The sequence below is a fragment of the Capra hircus genome, chromosome 1 (genome assembly GCF_001704415.2).
Source record: "Capra hircus breed San Clemente chromosome 1, ASM170441v1, whole genome shotgun sequence".
In the NCBI taxonomy this organism is placed as follows: domain Eukaryota; kingdom Metazoa; phylum Chordata; class Mammalia; order Artiodactyla; family Bovidae; genus Capra; species Capra hircus.
The window spans coordinates 123,801,955-123,818,098 of record NC_030808.1 but is presented as its reverse complement, the minus strand read 5'-3'; positions in this window follow the sequence as shown (position 1 = coordinate 123,818,098).

Here is a 16,144-nt window from a genome sequence, read left to right as displayed (position 1 = left end):
TCTGTATTACTACTTCTACTAGACAAGTAATTTTATCTAACATAATCACCACTATTTTCCTAGTCACCAGGACAAGACCTGTGCAATATACTTATGTTGTATATTGACAAATAATTGAGTTTTCAAAAATTACTGAATGTCTGTTATATTTTAGATTATATGATGAAAATCTGTAAAGTTACGTGTGTGCACCCAGTTCTTCAGGAGTTTATAATTGAGGTGAAAAAAAAAAAAAAAACCTATACTCTTTACCTTTCCCAACAAGACAAAAAAGTCTCACTGTGTTATTTGACCTTTAAATTCAATGAAAGTTCAAGAATAAGGAGGTAAATTAAGACAAGAAGGGGGTTTGAAATCAGGTTATTTAGGGCTATGCAGCTGTATCAGTGAGGATGGTTTTAAAGCAACAGGGTATTCTTCAGGTAATATTAGAACAACAACATATTAACTTGGAAAAAAATATTTAAAACACATAAACTTGTTTTGGAAAAATTATAAGCCAGTATTATTCCCCTTCCATTTCCCCGAATTTGATTCATTATTTTTGTTTCATCTACAGAGTTCACTGTTGTTGACAATCAGCTTTAGATCTTGAGATACACAATTATATTCCCTTGCAGGAATCACTATAATGGCTATGTTATGGTTGACCACAGTTCAATAACACAGAGGATTTAAAGAGACACTAATAATGTTGAAACATATACATTACCATATGTAAAATAGATAACCAGTGCAGCGAGAGTTTGGTGCATGAAGCAAGGCACCTAAAGCCAGTGCTCTGTGACAGCCCAGAAGGACAGGTTAGGGAGGGAAGTGGGTCGGAGTTCACATCAGTCACATCCAACTCTCTGTGACTCCATGGACTGTAGCCCACCAGCTTCCTCTGTAAATACTGGAGTGGGTTGTTATGCCCTCTTCTGGGGGATTGCCCCCACCCAGGGATAGAACCCAGGTCTCTGCATTGCTGGTGGATTCTTTACCATCTGAGTCAATGGGGAAGCCTTGTTAAATATGCCTATAGCTTATTCATATTGATGTATGGCAAAAGCCATTACAATATTGTAAAGTAATTGTCCTCCAATTAAAATAAATATATTTAAAAAATAGATACATAAATAAAGAGGCACTAAGGAGATCATCAAATTTAGACCCTTGAGAAGATTGGCCATGTAACATCTATATCACAGAACTTTGACAGACATTGGCACAAGGCTAAATGTATTCTGTTTGCTTTGTGCTTTAAAAAGCAGTTTTGGAGCCAATTATACAGAGTGAAGTAAGCCAGAAAGAAAGACACCAATACAGTATACTAACACATATATATGGAATTTAGGAAGATGGCAATGACGACCCTGTATGCAAGACAGGAAAAAAGACACAGATGTGTATACCGGACTTTTGGACTCAGAGGGAGAGTGAGAGGGTGGGATGATTTGGGAGAATGGGAATTCTAACATGTATACTGTCATGTAAGAATTGAATCGCCAGTCCATGTCTGACGTAGGGTGCAGCTTGCTTGGGGCTGGTGCATGGGGATGACCCAGAGAGATGTTGTGGGGAGGGAGGTGGGAGGGGGGTTCATGTTTGGGAACGCATGTAAGAATTAAAGATTTTAAAATTTTAAAAAAATAAAAAATTTAAAAAAAAATAAAAAAAAATAAAAAGCAGTTTTGATATTGACATAATAATCTATTATTAAAAGGAATACAAAACAGTAGATTTCTGCCTTTTTAAAAACATTTTTTACATAAATTATCTTTCCAGTATTAATAATTTACTTAATCCTATATATTCTTGACCTTCAAGCTATCTGTCTGAAAAATGGTGATAATGATAGTATGTACTTTATAAGGTTACAATGAGAATAAAATGAATTAATTAGTGCTTCTCATCCTAATTTTAGTTCTTTATATTTGTAAAGAAAAAAAAATCAACTATTTCTACAGTCTACTGATGTGAAATGAGGTATATCATGGCAAGTCCAGTTCAGGGGGTTTTATCCTGGAGTTTCTAATTTTCCCACATGGCTTCCCTAAGAGCTATGCAGAAATACCTCAAACTCAGTGAATGCATGCATTTGGGAAGCTCTGAGCTTGTAAAGTCCTTAAAATTGTTCCTGACATATAATAAGTGTTCCATGTATTTATAATTTGGTCATGTTATTTTATTCTCTGGTTTTTCTGTAGAAAATTTCTTTAAAATTGATCCAATTCTTATTTTTTTCCAAATCAGAGAGGTGGTACTAATTTTGTTATATCAAGGTCTTCAGTTTTTTGAAATGAAACTAAGGGATATAAAAAAATACAAAAAAAAAACCACACACACACACACACACAAAAACTAAGATAATTTACTATAGGGACAAGAATTAAACATTTATGTTCATATGTATTAACACACCGTCCAAAAGAAAACGCACAAAAAATAGCATGGCCAATATTCATTAAATCATACATGATCTACTAAGATATTTAACAAAAATGGGGCAGAGTTATATAAATTATTTGAATTATGACTTAGTTACCATCCTGCCAACTTTAAAATTTTTATGTATTTCTCCAAAATATTCTAGTACTTCATTTTTAAAAATGAAAATGATATGATATGAAACATCATTTTACAGATGTATTAGTTGAATAATTCTTTTTATTGATTCTATGCATATTTTCCTATTTCCAGTGAGATCAGATTGGATATTACCAAATAGTCAAGAAATACCAGAAAAAAAACAAAAACAAAGAAACTTAATGGATAGATTAATAAGATATATTAGGATGATAGACACTTTTAAGCAGATGATGCAAAAATGCCTATTTTTTCTTTGTTTTTTTATCTGCACTGCAGCAAGTGGGATCTTAGTTCCTCAACCAGGGATCAAACTTGTACCCCCTGCATTGAAAGCAGGGAGTCTTAACCACTGGGCCACCAAAATGCCTTTTTAAAGTCATGGTTTACTAAAATCTTTCTGGTTATTTAAAAAATGATAACGTTAGAAGAAATCTGTAATATATTTTGCTTTTACTAGGAGACAGCTAAATAGACAAAAAGCTCAATTATATTTTTCTAATCTACTGCTATGGAATGAATATATTCCCTTAAAATTCAGATCTTGAAGCCCTAATGTGATGATATTGGAGATGGGCTTTTGGCAAGTAACTAAGTCATGGAGGTGGTGTCCCTTGATGAGACTAGTTTCCTTTTGAGGGAAACAGGGTAGCCAGCTGTCTCTGCTCTCCATCTTCTGAGGCTACAACAAGAATATGATCATTCACATATCAGGATATGTCAGAACCTTGATCTTGGGCTTTGAAGGCTTCAGAACTATGAGAAATGAATCTTTTTTGTTAAACCATCCAATTTATAATATTCTTCTCTAGCAGTCTGACCCACCACAGATACTACAGAAGAAGGAAGAAATATGCCTTTTGGAGCTTGGCAAATTCTGGATTTATCTATTGCCTGGACATTTAAACAACTAAACAGATGTTTAGTGAGAGAGAACACATTTTGATAGTGAATATGAATACTCACTAAAATGAACTGCAGAGTGATTACAATAAAATTAGACTCCCCAAAGAGATAATCACATAATGCTCACACGCAGAAAACCTTTAACACTATTTATAACAAAAGCATCTGGCGATACCCAGATGTTCTACAACTTTTCTCTGAAAGGAAAAAACAGCCATAACTCAGTGAACCGTTATCAGAAAGCATGATTTAAGTGTTTTTTCCTCTTGAATGACTATTGATTGAAATAATGCATAAATATATTCTGCAGAGTTTAACTCAATTAAAAAAATAGATTGTGTGCAAAATATGTGTAAAATCCTGTTAGGTATTGTAGGAGATATAGAAATGAATAAGACATTATCTTAAAAATAATTTCTGTTGTTGAATTTGTAAGATGTACAAGCAGGCTATGTATGAATAAAATGACATGATCCGATTAATGCATTTCATCATAAGCAAGTGCTGATGTAGTTTAGCTTCCTGATATGAATGAAGTCTATGTGAAAGTTGCTGTCATGTCCGACTTTGTGATCCCGTGGACTGTAGCATGCCAGGCTTCCCTGTCCATCACCAACTCCCAGAGCTTGCTCAGAATCATGTCTATCGAGGCGGTGATGCCATCCAATCATCTCATCCCCTGTTGTCCCCTTCTCCTCCTGCCTTCAATCTTTCCCAGCATCAGGGTCTTTTCTACAGAGTTAGTTCTTCGCATCAGGTGGCCAAAGTATTGGAGTTTCAGCTTCATCATCAGTCCTTCCAATGAATATTCAGGATTGATTTCCTTTAGGATTGACTGGTTTGATCTTGCAATCCAAGGGATTCTCAAGAGCCTTTTGCAACATCATAGTTCAAAAGCATTAATGCTTTGGCACTCAGCTTTCTTTATAGTCAAACTGTCACTTCCATGTGTAACTACTGGAAAAACCATAGTTTTGACTAGATGGACCTTTGTTGGCAAAGTAATGTTTCTGCTTTTTAATCTGCTGTCTAGGTTGGTCGTAGCTTTTCTTCCAAGGAGCAAGCATCTTTTAATTTCATGGCTGCAGTCACCATTAGAATGAAGTCTAAGTAAATATGAAACAGTCCAGGAGAGTTTGGTGAGGGAATTATTCATACTTATTAATATCAGTATGAAATACCTTATTAATGGTTTGGTCTTTTAAACTACCTCCAAACACATACCTTACAGATATGAAATATTAAAAATAACAGTAATAGTTAATAGCAATTATATTGCTATTTTAAATTTATATCAATATTTAAATATATTACTAAGTACTTTTAAGTGCTCTAATTAATTGATGTACAATGATTTCAGAAATAGTTTGTGCCAGAGCTAATCAATTAAGAATTAATTTTCAGCATTCTTGAATTCAAATATATTTCCCAAGTTTTATTCTTTATTTGTTAATCACACTGTACCAATAGTGTGAATATTAAATAATGGTTATAGACTAATAGGCCTGAAAAGATGAAATAGTTGAATAATTCTCAATATGCTCTACAGGTTTCCAATAGAAATTTCTTATTAAAATATCTGTGTAGGTATTAGCCATGGCAAAGAGAAGATTTGTATATGATAAATACTTATTGCTATAACCTTCTCTCTCATCCATTTTCTATAACAGAATTATATAATTATTCATGTGTAAAGTACAGATTTTATAATTCAGTGATCATTCAAAAACTTATTTTGGTCAAGATGTTCATGAATATATATCCATTATATGTTAGTATCTGATTCTAAGTCTATAATCTTCCTTCCAAATTCCTAAGATAATGTCAGAGGAGAAGGATAACTAAACATGTTCTGTGTAAGATGGGGCTGAGGTAATGTTCAGAGGTAATTACCTATAATACTATGTGAACTCATTTTCAAAGCAAGTGACCTAAAATGCTGAGAAGTTTAAAGTCATCTGCATGAACAAGGAGGAGATAAACTCTGCCTGGAGTGGAGAATTTGATAGCTGGTATTAACAGCCCGAGTTAAAAAAAAAAAAAAATGTCAGTGAGCCACTTCAAGATGAAGCAGCTTCATAAGTTGAAGTCTGAGACATTCTACATCTAAATCCTGCTTATCTGCCCCTGAGTCAAGCTTTCAGACTTGTCTCTAGGATCTGTGGAAACTTGCTTCTGACATCAACACTAAGCAAGTCAGGGGCACATTGCCAAATTTCTTTGGTAAAAAGGATGGCAATAAACACCGTGTAAAGGATGCTGAGACCTCTTAGTTTTCCAACTAATGTTTCACTGTGTGTGTGTTAGTCGCTCAGTCATGTCTGATTCTTTGTGACCCCATGGATTGTAACCTGCTAGGCTCTTCTGTCCATGGAATTCTCTAGGCAAGAATACTGGATTGGGTTGCCATTCCCTTCTCCATGGGATCTTCCCAACCCAGGGATTGAACCTGGGTCTCCTGCACTGCAAATAGATTTTTTACCATCTGAGTTTGGGTAAAGCCACATGTAAGTTAGAAAGTAAAGGAATCTAAATTTGGATTTTAAAAGTCTAACTCAAGACACTGGTTGGAACTAGAAAAGCTTGCCATTTCTGCCCCTTCTTGGATGTTTAGAAATTCATTCTTTCCTTCTGCATTTTTGAAAACGAATAATCATGGGGAGATTAGAGGTGATGAAAAAAAGAGATTTGGCAAGTGCATTTAATGTATTCCCATTCTATCTTGGTACTGAGGTCTGAGGATGGCAACTGAAATATTTATCTTGAAGGAAGAAAATTCACAGCTCTTGCTTATGTTCTCAAATTGACAATAGCACACATATATTAAACATGTTTAATATATGTTAAACATTAAAACTACATGTTTATATATATATATATATATGTATCTTTTTACTCATGGGTGTCTTTTTACTCATGGGTGTCTTTTTACTCATGAGTGTCTTTTTACTCATAGGTGTCTTTATACACTGGAGAAGGCCATGGCACTGCACTCCAGCACTCTTGCCTGGAAAATTCCATGGACGGAGGAGCCTGGTAGGCTGCAGTCCATGGGGTTGGTAAGAGTTGGTCACGACTGAGCGACTTCACTTTCACTTTTCACTTTCATGCATTGGAGAAGGAAATGGCAACCCACTCCAGTGTTCTTGCCTGGAGAATCCCAGGGACGGGGGAGCCTCATGGGCTGCTGTCTATGGGGTCGCACAGAGTCGGACACGACTGAAGCGACTTAGCAGCAACAGCAGTCTTTATACACATTTTTCTTTAAGTACTTGAGTCCATATACACCTTCATATTGAATTTTCTTTTAATCTGACTTCTGATTAATATTTACAGTACATGAGAATCAAGTTAGAAACTTTTACACTCATAACTGCATCTCTTCTTGCATCCAGAAACTTAAAAATGACAGTATTCAAAAACTGGTATTACTGTGCGATCAGCCTATGGAAACATAGCTTCTTATATTAACATATGAGATGAAACTGTCTGACGTAACTACAAACGAGCTGAGCAAAGCACTTTACTAACTGCATTGCTTTTTCTATTTATGTTTTCTTAGTACATCAAGCCCAGTGCCTCAAAGCCTAGCAGAAATGTGGGCATTGTTTGCTTTGTAGATAATTAACTAGCTTAGGTTTTTATGATTTAAAAAGTAAGATAATCTTTTTAGATATTAAAAGGTATGGTGCCATGAACTCCAGAGGTAACAATGGAAAGGTTTCATGAAATCACAAATGTACTAGGTACGTGGATAAGTGTAATGCTCTGTGACCATGATTTATTTTCAATGCTTCCAGTATTCAGCCATTCTGGAGACTCATATTGCAAATTCATAAGGATACACTGGGACGTGTGTAGAAGAAACCATTTAGGAGGAAAAAAAAATTGCTTTCAAGTAAATTGTAATTACTGTTCTGTCTTTGGGGCAATAAACTTTCCTCAGACACTGTGGCGGGTTCATCAGTGTGGGCTCTTTGCTCTTGTGGGCTGGAGAGGAGCAGTGCTGTTTGGGTGAGTTATTGAGGGGACATCTGTGAAGTGACAGATGCCTGGCGCCTGGGCAGTGCTGGGTAAGCTCATGTTTTGTTTATGAAGCAGCCTCTCTTGGGAAAAGAAAAAAATGACATTTCTTTTTATCTTTGTCTCAGCACAGCCTAAAATCACACTTCTCTTTAAGTGGTACGTGATTTATATATTAACCCAAGTAATTTCCCTCTTTTTCTCTTTATTGCAAAAGTAATTCCAGCAGACACACTCCATGGACTAACTCCCGTTTCTGCGGCTTTGTTTACTCACTTCAAATAAAGTGTGTAGCTATGTGGATTTTTTTTAAAGGTCAGTTCTCAGGAAGATGAGGAGAGTTTAGATTCCAAATACATTTTCAGTACCTGAAACATCTGTTCTTCTCTTTCATTCCCGAAATTCAAACTAGACCCGAGGCCTTGTTTCTATGGCTTCAGCAGTTGTTGTCAGAGTTATTTCGACTACAAACAGACTTTTCAATTCTCCTGCTTTTGTGCCAGCTCCATAGTTTTAAGCCTTATCTTGGGCTTTTCTTCTTCCTCTCTTTGATCCTGTGCCAGAAAAATCTTAAAAGGCAAACTGAATTTGTGGTGTTTGCTCATTTTTAACTTTATAGTTCTGAGACAGAAATATCAGAAGCATCAGAAACCTTTACCCTGGTACAAGTGTGTCAATGGCTGCAGAGACACACAGGACATGGATTTAATCTCAGGGACATATGTTTCAATGTGGTGGCATACGTGTGTGTGTTTCTGATGTCATGTTTACATTTCTACTGGTGAAAACCTTAAAACTGGATGGGAATGTAGAGGTAGGGTGAGAAATATTATGCAAATTACAAAATGTTTCTAAAAGACAAGAGTTGGGAGTTCAAGTTTGTGCTAACATTTGAAGGAGGTAAATATTAATACCTTTTTTTGTCAAAGGTATAAAGTTTCTACAGGAACAGACAAAATATTTTATATAAAGAAACTCTTTTATGTAAAGAAGACTGATTAGCCACTTCTTTTTGACAATGTTTTAAAATGATCCCTGATGGTGTCAGAAATAGCAATGTTTTTATTATTTTGAAATTAATAGTTGGATATATTATATCCCAATGTATCATAACCAGAAACAAAGCTAATTTGGAGATGGCACTGTTTTTTTGTTTTTGTGTTTTGTATGTATCATTGCAGATTTCTTTTTGTCTTCTGCCTTTCAGAGAAGATAGCGAAGCCAGAGACTGTATTTCCTCATAAGACAATTTTTAAATTCAGGCATAAATGAATATAGTGTTTTCCACCTTTTTGAGTAGTAGGTAAAAGTCTGAGCTCTGAGTTTGGCAAAAAAAGCAAGTGGGATCCTGCTAGGCATTTTCAAACCACCCACTGACAGGGTGTGCCCAGTCTGAGAACAGACTGCCACCTGCTGCATGAGACAGAGGAGCATGTGGTCTGTAGGATTTTGAGCAGTTTCTCATTGGCCTCCAACTTACCAAATTCTCACCGGGGCATTAGTCCCATTCTGGCCTTCATCTTTTTAGAGATCTTATTCACAGAAAAGGACAAAAATTGCAAAGGAAAAGGTTGAAGGATGATAAAGTATTACCAGACCACCTGACCTGCCTCTTGAGAAACCTATATGCAGGTCAGGAAGCAACAGTTAGAACTGGGCATGGAACAACAGACTGGTTCCAAATAGGAAAAGGAGTACATCAAGGGTGTATATTGTCACCCTGCTTATTTAACTTATATGCAGAGTAAATCATGAGAAACGCTGGGCTGGAAGAAGCACAAGCTGGAATCAAGATTGTTGGGAGAAATATCAATAACCTCAGATATGCAGATGACACCACCCCCATGGCAGACAGTGAGGAGGAACTAAAAAGCCTCTTGATGAAAGTGAAAGAAGAGAGTGAAAAGTTGGCTTAAAGCTCAACATTCAGAAAACGAAGATCATGGCATCTGGTCCCATCACTTCATGGGAAATAGATGGAGAAACAGTGAAAACAGTGTCAGACTTTATTTTGGGAGCTCCAAAATCACTGCAGATGGTGACTGCAGTCATGAAATTAAAAGACGCTTACTCCTTGGAAGAAAAGTTATGACCAACCTAGATAGTATATTCAAAAGCAAAGACATTACTTTGCCAACGAAGGTCTGTCTAGTCAAGGCTATGGTTTTTCCAGTGGTCATGTATGGATGTGAGAGTTGGACTGTGAAGAAAGCTGAGCGCTGAAGAATTGATGATTTTGAGCTGTGTTGTTGGAGAAGACTCTTGAGAGTCACTTGGACTGCAAGGAGATCCAACCAGTCCATTATAAGGAGATCAACCCTGGGATTTCTTTGGAAGGAATGATGCTAAAGCTGAAACTCCAGTACTCTGGCCACCTCATGCGAAGAGTTGACTCACTGGAAAAGACTCTGATGCTGGGAGGGATTGGGGGAAGGAGGAAGAGGGGACGACAGAGGATAAGATGGCTGGATGGCATCACCAACTCGATGGACGAATTTGAGTGAACTTCGGGAGATGGTGATGGACAGGGAGGCCTGGCATGCTGTGATTCATGGGGTCGCAAAGAGTTGGGCACGACTGAGTGAAATGAAGGAAGAAAAAAAGAAAAGCATGCTTTAATTTCTAGAAAACTAATTTAAATAGATAAATGGTTGAATAATTCTATAGAGCCTAGGGGATAAATACTCTTAGGTACAGAATAACAAACATTGGTTTTAAGCTGAAGCATACCGGCTATAAGCATAATAATGACCTAACAGCAGGGATAAGCACGGCCATGGACAAAGCTTTGGGATAGCTGTCCTTGTCAAGGAGTTAATGTGATATTAATATATTTGAAAAAGCCTGTTGCTGACTCTTTAAGATCTTTGTTAGGATCACAGCTTAGGGCTAATCTTGGACATTTTTTGTTATTGTTGACTTCCTTTTTTTGAGTTGAGAATTTTACCCATCGCTTGTACTATGATCCAAATCATGATTTTAAAAACCAAGAGACAAAGTTAACCATATGTCAGTGGTGGAAGACAAAAGGTAGAATTTTTTTTTTTTTTCTGTCTTACTTGCTTGTATGTGAAATCATTCCATGTGACTATGAGACTGGCTTTTGGTTATGAATTTTATTTTTGCTATTTCTATGGCTGTGAGGAAAAAGTGTTTGAAACCCAAACTGTTGACATTAAGGCAGATCCAAGGCCCGGAGTGAGTAATGGCGTTTTGTTTGTATTATCAAACATGGTCATTGAAATTCTCAAGTCTAACTCCCTGCTCTTACACATGAGGAAAACAGGAGCTCAGTATGTTGAAGTGAATAGTCTATTGTCATAGAGCTATTTAGGGGCAGAAGGGTGACAAGCGTCCCATCTCCTGAATTTCAAAGCCTTGTCCTTTGTGTTGCTGCAGAGTTCTCTTTAAAATACAAGGCAAGATGATCAGAGATACATATTCCTTTATGCCCAAACACACCAACAATGAAAGGGAAAAAGACTATCCTTAAGTAAAGGTTCTTAGGAGGAAAGAAAAGGTAAATTTTTAGATTTGGAGAAATAGTCTCTGTTTAAAATATAGTTTCCCTATAAATTTGCCATCTAAGAAATGCAGAGAAGTGACAGGAGCCATGTTTATAAGATCTGAGATAAATTTTCAGGCTCTCATTGCACTGAGTCAACCTTGAAATGTCCCCCAATTTGAGTCATCCTATTCACAGGTATATGAAGGTATATAAATATGCATTTATTCTTTTGTTTGATCATAGGCTATTCTGCTAAGAAAAGAAGAACAGAGGTGCTATATGAAACTTGTAAGATGTGTTAAGTAAAAATAAGTAGAGCATGTATTAAACAGAAAGGATAGAGGGATCAAGAGATAGTTAATATCCATGAGTCTCTGTGAATTACAAGCAGCACCTGAGCCTCAAAATATATAAGATGCTAAATTATGGGGGTGCAGCAAATAAATATAAGTACTTATTAGATATGAAGGGCTTTCCAGGTAGCATTAGTGGTAAAGAATCCACCTGCCAATGTAGGAGATACAAGAGATGTGGGTTTGATCCCTGGTTTGGGAAGATCCCCTGGAATAGGAAGTGGCAACACATTCCAGTATTCTTGATTGGAATATTCCATTGGCCAAGAAGCCTGGTGGGCTGCAAAGAAGTCCATGGGGCTACAAAGCACATTATGTATGAAGCTTTAATTTGGCCCCTCACTGATGACACCATTTTGGTCCCATGCTCTTTACTCAACAACACAATGAAACCCATGGCTATTCACCAAGTTACTTGCTTAGCAGCTGTGGCCAAGTGTACTTGTCTCTGTATCTTACCAACGTGCATCACTGGCCCAGGTCACCTTTAACCCATAGACACCTTTGCTCACATCTTAACTCTAATTCCCTTTAACTACACTATTGGAGCAGTTGGGAGGCTAATGTGGTGGAGAGAGAGAGACAGGACATATGAATATCATGCCCCCAGGATGCAAGGAGTACCCTATCTTAACTGTGTGAGAACAATTCATCTTTCTCCTAAATTCCTTTAATAAACCATGTGCTATGAGCATTTTACTTTAGTCTATGAGCTACTCTATTCTTTAACCTCTGGAATGGTGTATTAGCTTTCTATTGCTGCTGTAACAAATTACCACAAACTTAGTGGCTTAAAAATTTAGTTCAGTTCAGTTCAGTCAAGTTTAGTTCAGTCACTCAGTTGTGTCTGACTCTTTGTGACCCCATCAACTGCAGCATGCCAGGCCTCCTTGTCCACCACCAACTTCTGGAGTTTACTTCACCTTCCCCATTTAATGATCTTTGTAATTATATTAGGTTCGCTTGGATAATCCGGTATAATCACTGTATCTTAAATTCAGATAATTAGAAACCTTAATTCCATCTTCAACTTTAATTCTCCTTTGCTGTGTACTATATCCATGATTATGGATTAGGACGTAGGCTTTTGGGAGAGGTCAATTTCTTACCTACTAGAGATAACTGGCAAGATGGCAGAGTAAAAGGATGTGCTCATCTTCTCTTGTGAGAACTCCAAAATTACAATTTGCTGCTGAACAACCATGGACAGGAGAATGTTGGATCCCACCCAAAGAGATACACCATATCTAAAGGCAAAGGAAAAGACCAGAAAGATGGTAGTAGGAGAGAAATCACGTTTAGAATCAAGCCCCATACCCACCAGAGATGCTCAGAGATGCTCAAAAAAAAAAAAAAAAAAAAAAAAAAGCTTGTGCACACCAGAATCAAGAGATCCAACAGACATATGTTAGACCTGTGTTTGAATCTCTTGAAGAGGTATGGGTCAGCAGTGACCTGCCACAGGGGCAGGGGCTCTGGGTGCAGCTACCTGGGTCACACAGCTTGTGGCATAAGCCCTCTTGGAGGAAGTCACCATTAACCCCATATAGAGCCACTGAGTAAACAACCCACAAACTGAAGAACAATTATACCAAAGAAATTCTCACACAATTAAGAAAGTTCTAGGACCCACAACAGATTTTATAATCTGAGAACCCCCAAAGAATTTGACTTTGGAAGCCAGAAGGATTTCATTACAGAACTTATGCAGGACAGGGGAAACAGACTCTTGGAGGGCACAAACAAAACCTCATGCACACCAGGACCCAGGAGAAAGGAGGGTCAATTACCCCATAAGAGACTTACCCAGACTTGCCTGTGAGTGTCCAGGAGTCTACAAAGGAGGCATGGGTTGGCAGTGGCCTGCTTCAGAATCTGGGGCACTGAGTGTGGCAATGCCTCCAGGGAACCTTTTGAGGGAGGTCACCATTATTTTCATTACCTCCACCATAATTTGGTCTCAGGTCAAACAACAAGGAGGGAACAAAGCCCTACCCATCAACAGAAAGTTGTATTTACTGAGCATGGCCCCGCCCATCATAAGAAGACCCAGATTCCCCCACAATCAGTCTCCCCAGTCAGGAAGCTTCCATAAGCCTCATCCTTTACCAGAGGGCAGACAGAATGAATTTTCCAGTAGTCATGTATGGATGTGAGAGTTGGACATAAAGAAAGCTGAGCACCGAAGAATTGAAGCTTTTGAACTGTGGTGTTAGAGAAGACTCTTGAGAGTCCCATGGACTGCAAGGAGATCAAACCAATCCATCCTAAAGGAAATCAGTCCTGAGTATTCATTGGAAGGACTGATGCTAAAGCTGAACCTCCAATACTTTGGCAACCTGATGCGAAGAACTAACTCAATAGAAAAGACCCTGATGCTGGGAAAGAGTGAAGGCAGGAGAAGAAGGGGACAAAAGAGGATGAGATGGTTGGATGGCATCACCGACTTGATGGACATGGGTTTGAATAAGCTCTGGGAGCTGGTGATAGACAAGGAAGCCTGACTTGCTACAGTCCATGGGGTCGCAAAGAGTCACACACAACTGAGTGCCTGAACTGAGACAAAATGAAAACAACAATCACAGGAAACTAATCAAATGGATAACATAGAACCCAACCTTGTCTAACTCAATGAAACTATGAACCATGCATAAATGGATGGGTCATGGTGGAGAGTTCTGACAAAATGTGATCCACTGAAGAAGGGAATGGCAAACCACTTTAGTATTCTTGCCTTGAGAACCCCATGAACAGTATGAAAAGACAAAAAAGATAGAACACTGAAAGATAAACTCCTCAGATCAGTAGGTGCCCAATATGCTACTGGAGATCAGTGGAGAAATAACTCCAGAAAGAATGAAGAGACAGACCCAAAGCAAAAACAACACCCAGTTGTGGATGTGACTGGTGATGGAAGTAAATTCCGATGCTTTAAAGCAATATTGCATAGGAACGTGGAATGCTTTACGTCCATGAAATCAAGCTAAATTAGAAGCGGTCCAACAGGAGATGGTAAGAGTGAACATTGACATTTTAAATCAGTGAAATAAAATGGACTGGAATTGGTGAATTTAATTCAGATGACCATTGTATCTACTACTATGGGCAAGAATGCCCTAGAAGAAATGGAGTAGCCCTCAATCTCAAAAACGACAAAATGATCACTTAATTTCCAAGGTAAACAGTTTACTATCACAGTAATCCAAGTCTATACCCCAACCCATAATGCCGCAGAACCTGAAGTTGAATAGTTCTATGAAGACCTACAAAACCTTCGAGAACTAACACCCCCCCCCCAAAAAAAAAAAAGATGTCCTTTCCGTCACAGGGGACTAGAATGCAAAAGTAGGAAGGCAAATTCAGTTCAGTTCAGTCACTGAGTCGTATCTGACTCTTTGGACCCCATGAACCGCAGCATGCCAGGCCTCCCTGTCCATCACCAACTCCCAGAGTCCACCCAAGCCCATGTTCATCATGGGTTTGAGTCGGTGATGAGTCCATCATAAGTTTGAGTTGGCAACGAGTCCGTGATGCCATCCAACTATCTCATCCTCTGTCGTCCCCTTCTCCTCCTGCCCTCAATCTTTCCCAGCATCAGGGTCTTTTCAAATGAGTCAATTCTCATCAGGTAGCCAGAGTATTGGAGTTTCAGCTTCAAAATCAGTCCTTCCCATGAGCACCCAGGACTGATCTCTGTTAGGATGGACTTGTTGGATCTCCTTGCAGCCCAAGGGACTCTCAAGAATCTTCTCCAACACCAAAGTTTAAAAGTATCAATTCCTCAGAGCTCAGCTTTCTTTATAGTCCAAATCTCACATCCATACATGACCACTGGAAAAACAATAGCCTTGACTAGATGGGCCTTTGTTGGCAAAGTAACATCTCTGCTTTTTAATATGCTGTCAAGGTTGGTCATAACTGTCCTTCCAAGGAGTAAATGTCTTTTAATTTCATGGCTGAGATACTTGGATTAACAGGCAAATTTGGCCTTGGAGTACAAAATGAAGCAGGGCAAAGTTTAACAGAGCTTTGCCAAGAGAACACACTGGTCATAGCAAACACACTCTTCCAACAACACAAGAGAAGACTCTACATGCGGACATCACCAGATGGTCAATATCAAAATCAGACTGACTACATTCTTTGAAGCTGAAGATGGAGAAGCTCTATACAGTCAGCAAAAACAAAACTGGGAGCTAACTATGCCTCAGATCATGAACTCCTTATTGCCAAATTCAGACTTAAATTGAAGAAAGTAGGGAAAACCACTAGACCATTCAGCTATAAAGTGAAAGTGAAGTGGCTCAGTCATGTCTGACTTTTTACAACCCCGTGGATGATAGCCTACCAGGCTTCTCCATCCATGGGATTCTCCAGGCAAGAATACTGGAGTGGGTTACCATTTCCTTCTCCAGGGATCTTCCCGAACCCAGGTCTCCCTCATTGTAGGCAGACGCTTTAACCTCTGAGCCACAAGGGGAGCCCCAGACCATTCAGGTATGACCTAAATCAAATCCCTTATGATTATACAGTGGAAGGGACAAATAAATTCAAGGGATTAGATCTGATAAACAGAGTGCCTGAATATCTATGGATTGAGATTTATGACATTGTACAGGAGGGAGTGATCAAGACCATCCCCAAGAACAAAATATGCAAAAAGGTAAAATGGTTGTCTGAGGAAGCTTTACAAATAGCTGAGAAAAGAAGAGAAGCTAAAGCAAAGGAGAAAAGGAAGGATATTCCCGTTTGAATGCAGAGTTCCAAAGAATAGCAAGGAGAGATA